Raw genomic sequence first — 19,827 nt, 5'->3', positions numbered from 1 at the left:
AATTGTTTATCGACGTAGGATCATGTAGTAAATGATTGTTTGTGACCAATGACCATGAGCTTAGGACAAAGTGCATACGCCACTGGGGTTACAAGGTTGAGGAGCCAAAGGGTTAAGACGGACGTGGTAATATCGAGGTCGACTAAACGGCATCTATAGCTAATGATGAAAGCATTGCCTGGTTACTTCTAGGCCAAGAAATTCACCTAGGGCGACTGAACTAGCTCTGATCGTATTATGGTGTCATCACGTAGGAGCGATTTTCTGTAAATCAAAGAGAAATTACATTCTCCAATACTTTTACCGTCTAACACGTTCCATGGAAGACCAACGTCAACTTTCTTCGGAATGATAGAGCATAGAACTAACATAAAATAGAGTCGACGTTGGTAAAGAGATATTATTCAAATACGCTGTTTATTATCCCATAAACAATGAAAAAAGATTTTAGTATCAAAGAAGTTTGAATTTGTTTATTACGAAGTAAGTTTTAAAATAAAACATTATTAATTCTACTATTTAAGAGACAGAAAAGATTAAAGGGACAAATATGTAATGTCTTTATCATATGGTCATACTGTGCTAGGCATGACGATGTCTCCATTTTTGCAATATTATTCATGCCGCTATTTATTACTTATTAGAATATATGTGGAACATCAGAATGATTCCTATTTTGATATTTTTGTTATCTCAGTGAAAACACAGCATTAAGCAAGTTCCAATTTTCAGTCATAACTTTGATCATACATGCATAAAACATTTAAAAATTCTATTGTGCCGCGATGTTAAACAAAATAAAAAGAAACAAAGAAAAAATCAAATCAACTCAAAAATCCAGTAACAGAATTACCAAAATATTCAGAATTCAATCATATGGTGGTTATGAAAGCATGGCAGCCATGGATATTTTAAATATGATAAATAATCAGCACCAATATGGGGCTATTTAACAAGTATAGTTTTCCTCTCTGAGAAACGCTAATACAAAGTAAGAACTTTTGTTTTGACAGGTCTTTATTGCTATTAAATGGACATGTTTTGAGTCAAAAATCGCCAAAAACTTGAACCCTCAAAAATACTGATTATACAGTAACTATATCAAACAATATCAACCTATTATATGTTTTCTTTCTCGTTAAATTTGTTGAAAGATCAATTAAATAAAGCCAAAGCGAAAACAGTATCACAATGAAATAAAAGAAAAATATCACGTGCCTATTCACTAGACATATATAAGATTGTCGTTTCCAAGATTTTAAGGTGTGAGATTTGTAAATTCGTGGTGTTGCTATTGATATATATGAGATATGAAGATGTCAGTCTGAACCCTTAACATTGTCGGTACAGTGGCTGATAGGATCACTACATGTCTTATAAAGCCTTTTAATAGGATAACAGGAAACATCAGGAGATGATCAATACCAAAGAGTAAGAGAGTCATTATTGATACCTTGGTATTTGGGTCAAAGTGGTGTGGAAGCCGGCATTAGATACCCATTGAACTATTAATATTTGTAGAAAGGAACATCTGCGTGCCTGATAGAGTACACAGATGAAATTCTCTAACCTAAAATTGACCAGAAATTGACCTTCTGGTTTCTTGTCAATTTCAGGTCAAGATTATTTCAGGTCAAGACATTTTGATCTGAAATTGACATGAAATTGAAATTCGAGTCAATTTCAGGTGAATTTCCGGTTAAGATTTCTAAAATTCAGGTTAGGAAATATTTTCTGTGTGTAACACGGTTATAATGAAGCTAGGGAACAACAAAACCGAATTCATTATAAGCATAGTTCGTTATACACTTCATTCAGGTATCTTATAATAAATATGACGAGAATGAAAATTACGATGTTATATTCTCGAATGCGTTGTTAGCGTGGATGTAATAAATATGTTTGACTGTACTGCTGCATATGCATTCGCTAAACTCTCTATTGTTTCCATAAGCGGCCATACATCTTGTAAACAGTTGTGAGTAATGTACAAAGCGTGTCACCACAAACCGGTCTCCGTATGTGCTTTATATAGAAAAAAACTGTTGGTTTAATGTTGATATTTTGATTTTGAAGTCAAATAAAAAAAACAGTTGCAGTACGTGATAATGTGATAATGTTTTCAAAATCTGTTTAAATATATGTACTCATTAAAGCAGACCAAACAGCAGATGTTTCGTTGGTCGATCATGCTCAGGATGATATATAGTTGTTAGCATGGGACAAGTACAATCACAGAAAAACCTCATACTGGAAGTAGTAGAGTATGTATGTAATACACCTTTGATATATTATTTCCATTTCGTTTGAATTCATGAACAGTTAACGAATTTCAAATCTAGTTTTATGAAGAAACAGATAATATTTCAGCTCAGCTTATAGAGACTATCCTTCGAAACCTTGTAAGACAATACCATATTCAAACTACTATACTGCTGGTTAGTTTCGCGTTTACGCTTTTCTGCGGGCATCGTCATGGTCGCAAAAATTTGATCCGTGAAATATTCAGAAATGGCTTAATCATATATACCTTGGAAGCCAAATTGCAAAATTTTGATTCATCAGTTTAAGGTCCAAATCGCTGAACCTTTTTATCCAAAAATATAACCGGTCATATAGTATCTACGTCAATTTTCTGTGGATTTCTATGAAACAAAAGACACCAAAACGTCTCTGTATGCTATGTTTGAAATATTTTGTGTTTTCAACCAACAAGCACCATATCGGCATCCATCTTCGGGTAATATAATAAAGTTTCGTGGGGTCAAACATTTCGCGGTATGTTTAACCTCGACGATGTCTTTTTTTAACGGAACTTATTTTACAGACCCTTTTATGCCCACAAAATCACAGAAACAATATCCCCACAAAAATAACCGGATATACAGTATGACAATGCCTGGGATGAGGGGATAAATTATATGATGTCTAAATTTGATTGTATTCCCTGAACTCCAATTCAATCATGTTGGTAGTTTGTAGTAAAATCTTAAACATTCGTTTATGCTCCGTCTTTGGCAGACAAATGGTTGTCATTTTGAAATATTCCACCATCACACCTAGCTAAACTACCTGTAACTCTAGCCCCTGCCATCACTAGATCGCCACCGGCGTTACCAGCGCACGTGATCAATTACTATGTATCACTATCCAGGAAACATCCTTTATGTTTTCCAGTGAATAGTATAATGAGCAACAGCTGTTGGCGGTTAAATATTCACACTCCCGTATAACGTTCTCATGTATTCTGTCTAAATATGGATTTATAATCAGTGTTTTTGAACAATACAAAATTACATATTTCAGTGGTTGTCTTATTTCAACACATATCGCTTTGAAAACGTTCTGTGTTATCGAATTTAATTAAGCTTCACAGATAAACGTGTAAGACAACTTCCATTTGTGAATCATTATATTCGCTCGCTAGTATTTTTATTAATATATTTGAGGAGTTGGGAGATAAAATTTGGGTACGCTTTTTAGGTAGAGCGTACTCTCGCCCTATTGTTTTCCTTGTCGGGTGTGGAGTTTGTGTACATCCGCTATGCGCAGGTTCCAACTGCGCACTTGATACCGGAAGTCACTGTCGTATACCGTTTAATAGATTTCGACGTGATTTAGAGACACCAAACTTTCAAAAATAAGATAAACCTATCGGCGATGTTCTTCTATAAATTAACAGCTAAATAAACAGTGCTAAACACATTCGTTTTGTGTAAACTTCAAGCGGCGTATCATACACACTTTTGCATCGGTCACGATATTCTATAAGCATCTGATCGAATTTGGAAACCTCCGGAGCAATACAATACTATTCAGGTTTATGGAGTCAATAAAAGAAAGTGACGAAACGGATAACCTTTAGTACCGGCCAAAGACATTTACAGTGTTACTAAACAGATTATATTTAATTTATTTCACATCATCCTTGGTCCTAGGTATACATATACGTTGTACTATCGCTTACTAACGCCAGTGACCATAGACCGTGGTTGCTACGGTTCTAATAAATATTTATAAAATCACTTAGCCTTGCGTAAGAAAAACAGAATAGAAAAAACAAACATTATACAATATTAGTCAAGGTGCCTGAGCTCTAGATCGATGTAGTACCCAGAAAGACATTCAAGCATGACGCAGGTAAGTCACCACGTGCACAGAGACTGGACAGTGCTGTAGCGGACGACATTTTGAACACCGAAACAAGTCTATCGTATCAATATCAATAAGATAACAAATAAACTTCTATGTAACAAAAGAACACAATTAGCAAAGTTCAGAGTAATTTCACATTTATAGTTCTGATGACGTAATTTAAAGGAAATTATTTATTACAATACATTAAGGACATTAACCATCTCCCAAGGATAATGAGCGTACATAGTGCTACGTATGTACACCTGTTGCCGAGGATGATTTCATATAGACTTATAAGTATATATGTATATAAATTAGGGGTTACAGTTTTGTACGTGCAAAATATCTCACCGCAGAAGCCTTATACATGAAGATGCATATCGTTCTGGAAATTAAGGTTTTTGGAAGTAGTTAGCGAGCACTTAATGTATATCAGATATATTTCTAGTTTTTCTTTCTTTTTAGTATTTCATTTCACCTAATTGTATTTTTCAATTAACTTTATTCCATCTTCTCTCTTCTCTTAAAGTCTTTATTCTTCTTTACTTTCGTTCATATATGCCAGCCGGTTACCTTTTTCTAGTGCGTCATTGGTCAATCACCTATGCATTGAAAGTAGCTATGGATTTCTTTTGTTTTTTATTGTGTGATCATTTCTTTGAAATAATTGAAATCGGCACAATGTGCATTTCACACACTAACATCAAACCGTTACTTTATTTGTTTAATATGTACATGTTTTGCATGCTGTAGAGATACTAACTGGCTAAGAGAATTGCTCGCATCTTGACAATCTCTGATAGTAATACACTATTCAGCTTATCTTTCTTGTCACTCGTTTTACTAGCTTTGCGGATATTCAATTTCGTGGAAACTTTATCGCACATATACCGCAAATAAATCCTCCCTCCGCGAAAATAGGCAACTAATGTAAACCAACTTTCTTTTGCGTGTGATTTATTTTCGCGAATTTCACGATCAAGTCAAATTCGCGAAATTCATCTCCGTCAAAGAAACATTCAATTCAAACCTCTCTCCATTCAATTTTAAAATCCGCGAAACTTAATCTCATCGAAAATATGCTGATACGGAAATCGCGGAAATAAGTAGCCGCGAAAGAAAGTTGCTTTACAGTATTTATTTCAATAGCCTATGATTGAAATCTAAATCAATGCCACTGTATGTGCGTGTCGATATCCGATCTATTAGATCACTCGTGCTCTCTCTAATCGCAACAGCCAGTCACCACCAGGGCCTTGTCCTAACACTGTGTATCATTACTGCCCATCGTCTGTGATATCTCATCAGTTGGTCAGTTGGATTATTACGCAAAGTTACTTCACCGAGAAGAAAATCGAAACCTGGAAGACGACAAAGCAACTGCAAAGAGGATAATCAATACTTTTATCGCTGTTAGACTTTCTTTGCATACAGATGAAGTATAAAATGGGCGTGTCTGTCTTAAATTGTCATCAGATCTATCTCAACTCATAGCAACAGCGATCTGTTCGTCAAAAGGTGATACGCAGCTACTCAAAGCCTCCGCGTTTGAAGTTGTCATGGGGATGCGCCGGCTCCCACTAGTGGACAGCTGGCGGTGTTTGTCCAGTCGTATCGATAAGTATGTGTTGTGCAGGTTGTAGTGTGCCTCTAGTTGGGTATCGCTGGTGATTAATTTCACGCTAGAAACATAGACACAGTCGTCTAATGGATCAATGACTACACAAGGACAATTCTGTTCCGTCCCGACCGACTCTGTTTCTAAACTTAGTCACTACGGTACCGGGTGCTTGGCCTAGCACTTCCATCAAGTTACACTCATTCGTATAGTGCTTAAAGGGAAATCTGTATCGAAGTAGCACGGTAACAGTTGTATGATCTAACTATTAATATTATACCAACTTCTTAACCTTTTTACGCCTATTTATGATTTAATTGTGAGGAAATATTAACACAGAACTAGTACAGTGATTTAAAGGAAGCAGAGTCTAGTATTCAGCCGCACTAACGGGATATATATAATATCTCTAGTAGGTTTACGTGGATAGACACAGGATATGAGATATCACAACGCTCTAATAGCCAGCCTATTGCACAGCTAATAGTGAGACATTAAGAGAGTATATGTCTTCTAAAGAGACAGTTGCATCCCCTTCTCGTTGTAAATACACTATATATGGACCTAGCTTTAATTCGTTAATATAATTTTCGGTGATAAGAAGCATCTTAAGATCTCTTAATGAACCATTCATTGGATCTTCAGCTACCTACAACAAATTAAGGTAAGACATTGTTATTCTCCATTCGTTTCCAACGTACGTTCACCTTGCAATTTGCTATTACATGTTCATACCGAATATATTATTTTTCAGATATATTGATATTTAATTTATTTTTAATTCGCAACATTTTATCGCCATTATGCATTTCAACGGCATGAAGCTTGGTTACCAGTGTACTACATCTGTATAAATAATTCAAACAGGTTATTTTATCACACTGATACACGTTATAGTCGGTATCAGATGTTGCAGGAAGTAATTCGAATATTACAGCACGAAAACGATACTTAACATTAAAATGAACTGTATCTTATAACTAACATGTTATGAATATATTTCATAACAAAAGGATTCCCAACGGAAATACATTATGTCATAGGCACTATTGCAACCGAGGAAATTTTAAACCACTATTCCACGAAAACTACCATATACTGCAAAAGTATCATTATTTAGTGACCTAAATACATATGGCGTAGGTATTACGTAACTGGGGAACTAAGCACACGACCATTTATCCTAAACAAACTAGCACTAAATGACCTGTTCATTAATTTTGTTAACTTACAACAGTGGTTGGCATACAAAGGTTTGCGGGAAAATGGACACTGTTTATAAGATTAAGTTCAAATCGATATTTGACTAATTCTGAGCCGGTCAATAGAATCCTGCGTAGAAAGGTCATGATCAGTGAAGTGACTAAATGGTTGTGTTGGCTGCAACATGATTCTGCACTTAGTCGACAAGTTTAAGATATACAAATATACACAATGAATGATTAACATTAGTTCTTAGCTTTTCCCTGCGTGCACCAGTTACGTCTTCAAGAACTGTTTTATGGGCACTTTTTTCTACACAAAATTGGTAGTCCATCATCCCAATATGCTTGGAACTATTTGCCCTAAAAATATCTAGTTTTTAATAGTTCGTGTTATTTTTTGTCTTTCAGATCCCTCCGACCCAAATATTACTTGTTCAAATGTTATTTTCTGTCTTTTAGAACCCCTCCAACTCTAGACAATGCAATAAGTTATTTACCAACAGTGTGCGTCACTAGCTATTGTTCTCTCCAACCATATGTAAATTGTTAAAGCTATTTGATTAAGACAGAAGTGGAACACTAGTTCTGTTGCTTCTTTATAAACAAGCAGGGTTTTATCCAAATTTGTAGCGCCGATGAAGGCAGTACAGAGTATAAAAATTGCTTTTATAGCATTTTAAATCTTTAAATTTTTAAACTTGGTGAAACGAATCAATTACAATAAGCCTCCCACTTCACATACAACATTTCAGGATTTCGCCTATAAAATACTTTGAAAATGCTTTCGGGATTTTCGGTCAAGATAGCATTTGAGTTGTTTTAGTTTCAAATAATTTACAGACAAATACTGTCGATTAAATTTACAATTAATTTAAAATGTGATACAGTGGATTTGCAGTGCGTAAAGACCGACATTGATCTTGGGTTGGTATTTTCCCAGCATTCCGTGTATCTCTCGCCATTAAAGCCAGCATTCTGTAAAATATCAAAGCTGTAATTTAGACTCCTGTTTACAATTATTACACACCGTAGCAAAAGCAGTAATGTTTAATGCACTATACAACAACCTTCAATTCTCTTAGATTTTCAGATAGACTGGAGTTGTTAAATTAATTAATTGATAAATAATTGACTCTTACATCTAAACATACTAATTACTTACATTAGCTTCCTCGACAATATCTAAGTACGAATCTGAAGAAAGCAAAAGTTAGTAAATTGTACCGGGTAAATCAGAGAAAATGTTAAATAAACAGTTAACCAGACGATTGCAGAAGAATTTTCACTTTGTAGTTTTTAAATTCTTTTGATCACGTTAACGAGTTTAATTAAGTAATTTAACGATAGCTAATTATCGCGGAGTCAAATCAGTGAGTTAATTGTTAATTAATCTGCTGTAAAGGGATTGGAAGTTAATACCAACTGATTCTAAAGGGTCCTATTTGTGCCTGGGAGATCCATCTATCAAGCAGTGGCAGTTGAAGGTCTTCTCGCTCCAATTTTCTCATATCGAGTCGACACTCCACTGATGAATATGAAAGAGAATATTGAATTTCCTAGGTTGTATGGTTTACGAGTGATATATGGGCCTAACACGTCTGTTCTGTAATTTTAGTGATTTTGAGCTCCTGATATGATTAATCAATTTAAATATACAGCTGTCTTCAGCTCTGCGTAAAAGGCTTCCTTTGAAAGTAGTGTCGACAGATTTTGCTTTGCCTACCAAGACGTGCTTTCATCAGGACTACACATTTTATTATTAAAGATACCGATATTTATTTTAATAGTTATTATAATTACATGGGTTAATTAGTAAAGGTTTTAATATTTAAAAAAAAACAATTCTTGATATCAGCCGTTTTCAGAAATACCTTTGGTCTTGAATTTCCAAAAGTAGTATGTCCGATAATTCATAATAGAAAATACCTTTCTAAAATTGCATTCAAAAACTCCAAATGGTTTTATTTTTACTATGGATATCTGCTTTTAATGTGAACAAAATGTTGATAAACTGTTCATAATCTTGAATAAGAAGGAGTAAATAAAAAAAATGCTTATCAATTTTATAATAGTGTATGTGGAAAGCTAACATAGTCATATCGTTTTTGTTGTTTTCGAGTCTTCATACAAATGGTTGGTTGGTTACTGATTGTCTACTCCCTTACATCTCCCTGCCCTAATCATGAATACTTAGTAGTCTATATAAGTGGTAGATTCTGATCCTGCTTAACGTTCAGCCTTAAGGGATTGGATGGCTGATGTACGTCCTCGTGGTCGGTATATTGTGACCGGGTGTGCTGTTCGGTATCTCTGGTGGTGTGTTTCAATGCGATTGCACTTTGGTTGCGACCTATTTATGAGTATCAGATATGAATAAAAGAAAACAAACACCAAGATTACAACACAAACGCATATACATTGTACACCACACAGCTGTTTATAGGACATAAATTAACCAATACACCACCCTACTTTAGGCACTGGGTGAAACATCTGCCACCATAATCAGACTTTCCATTTTATTTTATCTTAAAATAAGTCCTTATGACAGTTTTTTTTATTTTTTTATTTTTCAAACATTATTTGTGATTGCTACTGATCCTTGCAGTATTCCCAGGTGACCATGTGCAACTGTAACGCACTCCGTCTAATACTACTGTTGTATGCGCTTTAAGCGCCCCTCCGAGGCTCCTTTCAAACGTATGTTTGAAACAGTTTTGTTTGTCAAGCGTATGATTGATAATTTTTTGTTTATCAAGCGTATGTTTGATAGAGATTCGTTTGTAAAGCGTATGTTTGAAATAGTTTTGTTTGCCAAGCGTTTGTTTGATGTAGTTTTGTTTGCAAAGCGTACATATGTTTGATATAGTTTTGATTGTCAAGCGTATGTTTGATTTTTTTTCCAAGCTTATGTTTGATATACAATGTAGTTTTGTTTTCAAGCAAATGTTGATAAAGGTTTGTCAAGCTTATCCTTGATATAGTTCTTTCATTGGTTTGTTTAAAATGAAAAGTGGCAGTAAATTATCGGATGTTATAAAACACGGTCTAAGAATCCTTACGAAGAGCGAGAACTCCTGGAGTACTAAAGTATAATTAAAGAGAAGTTATAATTAGGAAAAAGCATTTTAACGACAATGGTTTTTCTGTCGAGTCTCAGTTGATCCAATATCTAAGTTGTAAGTTGTAAAGTATGTCGTTGTTGTCACATCTGGAAAACAACAACATACTTTACAACTTACAATACGGCTTCAGATTATCCAGATCATGCGAGACACAATTTGCTACATTCATACACGACATCGCAAGCAATAACAACAAACAGACAGACATCATAATCATGGACTTTGCCAAAGCCTTTGACAAAGTCCCACACAGACGCCTACAATACAAATAAAAATACTACGGCATAACAGGCAACACTCACAAATGGATCACAGACTTTCTCTCACAACGCACCCAAACAGTAGTACTTGAGGGAAAACAATAAAATAAAATACAAGTAACTTCAGGAGTCCCTCAAGGAACATGTTTGGGCCCAATTCTGTTTCTCATATACATTAACGATTTCCATCAATACATGCAGCACTGCATACTAAGATTATTCACAGACGACAGAATAATATACAAAACAATAAACAACAAAGACGACACAATAAAACTACAGAAAGATCTGGACGCAGCCGCACAATGGGAAACACACTGGCTAATGAAATTTCACCCAGATAAATGCAACATCATCAGTGTTACACCAAAACGCAACAAAATACATCACAACTACACACTCCACAATCACACACTCGAGCAAGTAAACTCAAGCAAATATTTAGGACTAACACTACAAAAAACCTAAAATGGGACATGCACATAAATAACATTACCGCAAATGCAAACAGATCACTAGGGTTTTTTAAGCGCAACTTAAAAATTAATCCACCACATATAAAATCACACGCATACAAAGCACTAGTCCGACCCAAACTGGAATACTGCTCTTCCATATGGGATCCCCACAACACACACCAAATTCAACAGATAGAAAAATACAACGCATAGCAGCAAGATATGTTCACAACAAATATCACGACATCAGTTCAGTTACAAACATGATACATCAACTCAACTGGCCAACATTACAGACACGACGGCTGCACACAAGATTGATCCTTTTCTACAAAATAATACACAATATAGTTGCCGTCGAACACCAGACCATACTCATACAAATAGACCACAGAACCAGACACTCCAATCCACACTCCTTCAAACAAATCTCTGCTACAAAGGACACATACAAATATTCATTTTTCCCACAAACAATAACACAATGGAATCTCCTCCCTGTAGCAGCAGTACAATGCACTACACTCGAGGACTTCAAGGCACATATTTCCAACGTAGCCCTTGAAGCCCTCACGCATTTGTTCTGCACACACCTTTTATCTATATACTAAAAAAAAATCAAAAATCACACATTTAATCCCTTCACACCCTTGCACCCCTACAGATCACCGTGACATATTTTGACGGCGTCATGTAAATAGAAGAAGAAGAAGATTTATTGAGATAATCCAGCTATTGATGATAATATCCTTGTTGTGTCAATGAAGACAATATTGAAATATAGATTCATGAAATATCTAATTCATTTCATAGATTATTATGGAATAGTCACATTGTTAATTCTTGGAAACTCTACATTTGTACGTGGTATTGTTGTGCTCGTTATTCAGCTTCGGGCAACAAATCCCTAGATCTTCCTTACAAACCCTGGTCAATGATTGACTGTTCCCTCAATTCATAGGATGTTGTTTTATTATTACTATAAAAAAACTCATCATTGGATTAGGGTTTTAATATTCTAATATAGTCAAAAATGGAACAAAAATCGTTTTAATGAGATATACAACAGTATGATTTCTGACATTCTATAGGTTATTTTGCAACCTCCATGAATTTCCTTTACAATCGCTATTGAATCAAATCTGACAGTTGTGCTAACGAAACATAAGGCGCATGCTCGTTTGAAGTCCATAGTCTAATTATATTCAAAAGAGCTTTCATAATAACCAATATTCCTGCTTTAATTTTGTACAGGTTTGAAAGATTTTAACTTTGGTGGGGACACTTAATTCTATTATTTCAGTATTTTGAATAACTATCGACTATCATTAGGTGTTTGTTGTTCATATTCTAATGCGTCTGTATTTCAAATAGCTATTTCAAATGCAACAATTACAGGACTTGTAAAACCACAATTTCGTAATTTACTCCAACCGTGCACTGTGTTATGGCAGATCTTTGTCTAGTCCCCGTAGAGCCGCAAAGCTTCGTGAGACTTGTTCAGATTTACAAATAGGATAATTCTGGATGATTTAAACGTTTGATTTGAATGTAAAGCGTCTTTATAACCATGATTAATTCTAATTCTAAGCCAGACATCATCGATCCTAAATCAACGGCGTATTCGGCGATTAGGGAAACTGCTCCATTTGAAATCAACCAGGACATCTGTGTTTTACAACAGCGGTCGTTAACAGGAATGTGCCTGATTTACAATCGCAGTATCGGTGTTTAGATGATCATAGAGATGAAGATGTAACGTCATATTGTCTCCAAAGTTCATAGAAAAATGCGACTTTATATGTCTCATGTACTTTAGGTTAGATAAATATGACGAATTCAAGATCCTGTATGTTATCAATATGATCAATAGATAATGCTAAGTAACAGCTTTTTAAAGACGAAAAGATGTAAATAAATAAATTTAGTCTAATCTGTATATGCTTAAAACTATCAACAATCACATCGTTATCAACCCTATGGTATACAATATGCACTTCGAGCGTGTCTCGAGCATTGTTTCAATAGTAAATAAACAGTGAAGTTAATCATACCTGTTTTGCCATAAAATTCGAAGTATCTGTCAAAATGCCGTTCATACACCACCGAATAATTAAAGATAGCAATAAGTTTTAATCAAGATTATTGTCTAATATAAAGCGAACATGTTACATAGAATTGCATTATAATAATTTCTTCAGAAAATGCGAACGCCGAGATGTTAAAAGGAACAAATATTAATTCATTTTCTTCTTTTTGCTTTGTTTGCGTTTAAGAAGTGTTTCATACGGTTATGATTGAAATCCTAGGCTTTAAGAAAATGTATTAAATCTGCCAGCCTTCTACCATTTTATACCCGCTGAACTTTTTATCTGTTATAATGGAAATTGGATAGAACAAAGAATGACGCTCGTCTGAAAATGATAGATAATTATTACCCCCGCGTCTTAGCCATGCAGGAAGCAAAGAAAAATGGGGGTATAACAATGATTTGTAATGACATTAAATCTACAAAAGAGACTTATCTGTATAGATGTAACCCTACAATTGCATTCTGATTTCTATACAGTTGCAAAGGTATCCAATCGTTTGATCTTATCGACTTGTCATGAGGGATTAGCAATTACAAATTATACATACAGAGCTTACAAAATGAAATATGTTCAGGCAACAATTGTCCGTGTGGTCAACATGACAGTGACATAGGTGTAAAGATCATCTGTGGTTCATTTCAAAGCATCCAAGCCATAATCTTCCTACATACATAAAGGGTTTATTACAATTCACGTGTAAGCTTTTTATAGTACACAATAAACAAAACCAAATAAGTCGTTCATCATATCTTAAATATCGCGTGTAGGCGGTTAATGAAGAAATCGTTTGGAAGGTTCGTTCCAGATACGGGGGTTATTAGATTGTGAATTATCATTTGATAGAGTTGATGGTTCTATGTTTTGGTCGAGACTCACCAAAAAAACAACATCAATATTTGACTTTTCTGATTGCAGATGAAATGCTTAACATAATCTTAAATGCTTACCCTGGCATATAGAGTATCCTATCAATGATGGTATGGTATTAAGAAACGGCAAACACGCTACTAAAATCTACTTTTGTAAACCTATATTTTTTTCTTGTTTACTTGTCAATACACTCAGAATGTTTATGCATTGATGTGTACATGTACGTCATCAGATGGTATCTTCGAATATAAAACATCATCTTTGGTGGCCGGGAAAGATAAGTAGATAAAGCTACGTTACATACATGTTGTATTCCTTATTCATGTGTCGTGAAGCGAATAATTGCAATATGTAAATCTAATTTCGTGTATCCTTGATGTTGACGAGACTCTCGGAGAGTACAATGGCAACCACAAGGACACTTAGTTCATTGAGCGGAATAGCCAGCGGTCAATGGTCAATGATCAGTGAACCAGGTATGGTAGAATCGTTAAGATATATTGCGTTATAAGTACACTGTACCTCTAGATCTAGTCTAACATTTTATGCATTTGTATTTCAACATCATATTCTTCATTTGCGATACTTTATCAAATAAAGCAAAATGTTAGATATGCTCTGATTTTCAACTATTCTCATTGGCTAATACATGGTCATGTGACGTTTAATATATAGTACAATTTACATTGACTCGGTGTTATATTTTTAGAAACATCGAGTCCATATACCTTCAGTTACGTCATTGCCCAAATGTTGAGTTCTTCATGGTGATATCGCTCGAATAATTCTTTTGAAATTTGTCAAAGGAACTACACATCTAACATAGAACTTGAGGACTTTTGATTCAGTTCAAATGGTGTTATAACGCCCTGGTAGAATCTAAAACAATGACCTCTGACCTCGGTCATTATTCAATTCTACCAAGACGTCATAACACCATATGGACAGTAACATAGGTCCATAATTGATAAATGTTACTTTTACTGTTTTCATTATATGTTACATGGTTATTATAGCATATAATATTATAGCATATACTGTCAATCATTTATTTCACATTTTATATATACTTTACATAGCATACGAAACATACTATTTGACTTTTATCATGGATATCGCGCTCCTTTAACGATTCCATATTTGGAATCATACTGATACGATACGCTGTGACTTAATCCGTCCTAATACTCAGTTGATGAGATGAGTGGCACTGGATATCGAGTGCCACTGGATATCGAGTGGCACTGGGTATCCGCTTTCATTGTGTACATCTGTTGTATCGTCTGCTCCGTGGTCATGGCGGGATCTGTACAGGTTTGCTCAGGGCCGTAGAATATCTCCAAACTGTGTTGACACAATCTGATACTGGTATCAGATAGGTTGCTATTTCTGTATCTAATTGGATCACATTGTTGACATTGTTATCAAACGCCATTCAGTGTTGATTATTGTTCTTATTTTGTGATACGACTCTTTAAGAATTAGCTGAACATTGTGTGAATATTTTTCTATGGCAGTACTATGTATTATTCACAATATATGAATGATGAAATGGAAGGAAATTGATTCATAAATAAATTGATATATCATGTTTTTTGATGTAATTATAAGTGTAATTATATTGTAAAGTAACCTTGATAAAGGGGTAATTTAAGTTTAGCAATATATCAACTTAGTGTAATAAATGCTGTGACTATCACTGTGTATGAATAAGAAATTAACATGTTAAAGTTTGATAGCGGTCCTTAACAGTAGCAAACCTTTTATAAGACAATATAAAATGCAAATATAACCTAAATATTTTTGGCAACGGAAATGAATGTAATAAATGAAATTAAAGTACGTGTATATATAAAAAACCGTATATTTTATTATTTTCTAGTTCTAATATGAAATACGTTAAACACACGTAACATTTCATTTTTATTTTGCAAGCAATCTAGAATTAAAAATTAAAACTCCATTTAAAGTAGTACATTTTTATATTGTTTCACGACTGAATCTGATGCGCTAGACTGTTGTGGTCGTATGGTTTAGCAAGGGGTCAATCCACTGTTGTTATAACAAACCCCTCCCTCTAGTCAATTTCAAAGGCTTCTCTAAATATCCTCATTCATCATTCATCAAATAACCTGAAACATCGTTTAATGATTCTAAATATTAATAGGGCCTTGATAAAATCCAAAACTACATTGTTTTCATGAAGTTACACCCACACTTTCGGTGTCACTGGTTTTTTGTTCCAAATAAATAACTTGTTATCTTGTCCATCTTTTGAGCTATGAGTATTCTTTCTTTAAAGTGCAAAAAGGCATGCTTTTTACTTCCGGGTTTTTAGTCTGATTGTAAAGTTGATCCCGTCTTTACGTCAGAAAGTGCTAGCAAATTATTGTTTATGCTTCATTAGCATTGTTGTGAACCTAGATTCAAAATATACTAATCAAAAGATCGGAAGAGTTCTGTTTCAAATAATATCCTGTTTCAAATAATATGCGTTGAATTTTGTAATTTTCTTTCTGAACTTTCGTTGACCTTTACGTACGTATCATTACATTATCTACTTCCTGGATTCCCGTGTTACGGAGTTATCGATACTATTCAGTGAATCACGCGATACAAATCGCCATGGTGATCTCTATGTGAACGAGATTTACGCAGGTATGTTATATATTTAGTTCTGTCGAGTAACCAGATCCTAACATTTTGCCGCATCATCCGGGATAAGTTATGATAGGACAAAATGTCCATCCATAACATCGCCTTCGGCAAGAGATGAGTAATTATGCCATTAAAATGATAATTATTCTTATTTTGAGATAAAACCGGTATTAAATTTAGTGGTTAATTACAGCAGCATGATTGTTGTAAATCGATATCAGTATCATCTAACTCCCTGATAAATAACCACTTGACAAGAGATGTCGCCTACGGCTGTCAAACTTCATATCAAAACATTGTGGAAACGCTGCAGACTTTTATATCATCTTAAAATATTGTTTGTTTTGTGGGGTCGTTTCGCATTCATTTATATGAAATTTAACCGGAATATCAACATTTTAATTATGCATCTGTTTTCTCCCGATGGATATGTTTGCCTCGTTTTGTTGCGTATGATGTAACAAACACATTGATGTTTTATACGATTGTTGACTGACCGTTGAGTAACATTAAAGCAACATTACTTCTTTTTTTATTTTTTCGGCTCCTGATCGCGGTTTGGGTGCAACAACACGCGATGTTAACTTTAAAAATGAATATTTCAATAATGTATTAGATCAATTACCCCTGTGCGGGCTTTGAATGCAACACTTTTAGCTAATACCTCGGAGAAAACATTTAGAATAATTCATCACAAGAGACCAACTCGATGTCGGTGAAGGTAGCTCTGAATGATGCATTAAGTTTCTGGCTTTATCTTATTAACAAAAACACTTAACTATTGAAAAACGAAGATTATTTTTTCCTTTTTGGTTCTGTTGGCTTTTTTTTTTGCTTTTTTTTCTTTTCTTTTTTTAAAATTTTATTATCATATGGTTTTTTTTTAGCAAATTTTTAAATTTACCATATACATGTATTATGCATTGGAAAATATGCAAAACATGTGAATGCAGTTTTGAACTTGTAGAATGTGAAAACAACAATTAAACAAACAAAAAATAAAAAGGTAAAGATGACAAAGCAAACTGTTACGCGTACATCGTTTTTGATGAGAACGTTCTTTACACAGGTATGAATATAATGAAGCATAAACAACAATTTGAAATCGGAATCGCTCATCCACACGGGATAAAACTAAAGGGAAATATTACATTACTTCAGATATGGTTATATAATGTACAGCAGTATGCCGATTAGTATACCATGTAATATGATGTAGGGATTACGATTGATTCAGAGCGAACAAAACGATATATTATGACCGACTGTGGAATGTTCTTGTTGATATGTGAAAAAATCAGCGGATTATTAGGCCAAATCGCTCTGATAAATAGCGCTACCAAACAACTGTGTATTGATTAAACTGTAGTCTAATGTCGTTTGGTCACCAATACGCGATGTCGGCAATCACCTAGAAAAGGTGGTTGTCCTTATTCTTTTTGTATATCGCGTTCTACGGTAATACATGTGCTAGATGGTCCATTATTCTCGCCATTTCCAGATTAACACACCAACTGGTGTATTGTTTATGTCTTTATATATCTCTTTTCGTGCACTTTCTCGCATGGATCAGACGAATACTTACGATATGACCAAAAAATAGGATTAGCAGGCAACTACACAGTTCTGAAAGGAACTAATGTAATACTGTGTAAACTGAGATTTTTTCTGTGTAGAAATTAACATTGTTTTTGTTGTTGACATGAAACCACGAAAATAATAACAATGAATGACATCTTGTGCATCATAAGTATCATTTTTACATTGGCTAAACACAAATATTTATGGATTAAGAAGCACCTTACCACTCAATGAAAGCGACATACGAATAATTCGTGATATTATATATTTATCCTCTATGAACCAAATCCAATATTGGTAATATTTTTATGATTTTGAATTGAAACTGGATTTAAATCTTAATTCTTAATTACTAAGTAAGCGCCCTAAACTATTGTAAATTCTAGTGGTATTATATGTTCTTTGCCTCTTAAAGTAATGAGTAGATTTTGAGGGCTTATATTTTCATGAAGTATGCGCTTAAGATACCATACGCATCGCACATGCGTACTCCATGATTGCCACATGAAAATTACAACCTTTGATGTGATTTTGGTCATTGATAGCACTAAGATCTAAATGTGACTTCTGATACTCTGCATATTTAATGTAACATTCTCCAACTCTCGGTCAATACTGTAATATCAGAAGCGAGACCTATATTACAGTATTTGATCAACGTCTAGAAACTGAAACTGACGATACGATATATATCGCAATATCGTTAAACTTTTCAGATTTTGCATTATATAGAAATTCCATTCTAAATGCCAATTATTATATTGTTAACAAAATTTCTTTCGTTTGCGATGTAAATTGGCGAAAGTGTATCTCCGCGAACTGATAACTTTCCCAAGTCTTGCACATTTAAGTCCAAAGATATATCTCCATTCACTTTTAAATCGCGAAACTCAATCTCCACGAAACTGTCTTGAAACAGAAATCGCGAGATGAAGAAGCCACGAAAAAAGGTGATTAACAGTAATTTTTGATTGTTTTGGAAAAAACTTTTATTTAGTCTCTTGACCGATCCTGCGTGTTATTTAAAAAAGGGTTTTATTTACGGCGTGATGCAATTTACAAAACAAAACCAAATTGCCATAAAACTGTACCATTTTGTGCATTTTGTAACAGAAATAAACTTTTATTTATTTTATATCTATTAAGCCAGTTCTAATGTGATTGTATAACAGCAAACCCATGTTAGAAAATAGTCTGCTTTGTATAGTGGTGTTGCCTTGGTAGGTCTTGTCCATGATGCCAAACCCTAACGTGTCGATAATTGCATGATAAACCAAGTAAGGTATCCTATACAAATACATTTTGTTTTTTAAGTGATAGTTTTCTATTTTAACAACCGTTCAATAAATAAAACTGTGTTAAGAGGAAGGTAAAAGAGGACTCCACCATTGTTTTTGTAGAAACTCATCGATTCCGAAAGTTCGCTCTGACTCAGAGATATAGGCAGGCATCCATTGGTTTTGTGATAGAAAATTCTGTCGTAATATTTGGCCCGTCAGCAGTTTTGCGTTTTTAGTATGTGTTGTATATCACCCTCATGCGAGAAAGGAAATCAGCATCGTCGATTTCACGTCAAATAAAGCCTGGCGAGGCCACGCCATCGCTTGTCAGCACGAGACCTCCGTTCTACAAGTACTGTTGGCAATGTTATAAAACAGACTACTGTTACTTTAGTAACGGTTTGGCTCCGACATCAAAGTCGTGTGTCTTCTTGATCTCGTTAAAGGCAGAACAACACGAGAGGGTGTGCTGTTATCAAAAGATTTAGCTCTTGTGGGAATTTTCTTAGTCGTTGCGAACGTTCGTGTTAAATTCGTGCAAA

General features: G+C 34.5%; 1 protein-coding gene across 2 annotated transcripts in view; it reads left to right on the top strand.

Moving 5' to 3' along the window:
• Window positions 1-5,418: 5,418 nt before the first annotated feature.
• LOC138323970 (ras-related protein Rap-2c-like) overlaps window positions 5,419-19,827 on the top strand; it is a 51,844-nt gene continuing 37,435 nt past the window's right edge. For both annotated transcript variants that reach the window (XM_069268933.1, XM_069268932.1), the window contains exon 1: window positions 5,419-6,419. The gene's annotated coding sequence lies outside the window, so the exon portion shown is untranslated. The remainder of the gene's footprint in view (window positions 6,420-19,827) is intronic.

Source organism: Argopecten irradians, chromosome 5 (genome assembly GCF_041381155.1).
Source record: "Argopecten irradians isolate NY chromosome 5, Ai_NY, whole genome shotgun sequence".
In the NCBI taxonomy this organism is placed as follows: Eukaryota; Metazoa; Mollusca; class Bivalvia; order Pectinida; family Pectinidae; genus Argopecten; species Argopecten irradians.
The sequence above is the reverse complement of the archived record's forward strand: the minus strand, read 5'-3'. Positions and strand labels throughout refer to the sequence as shown.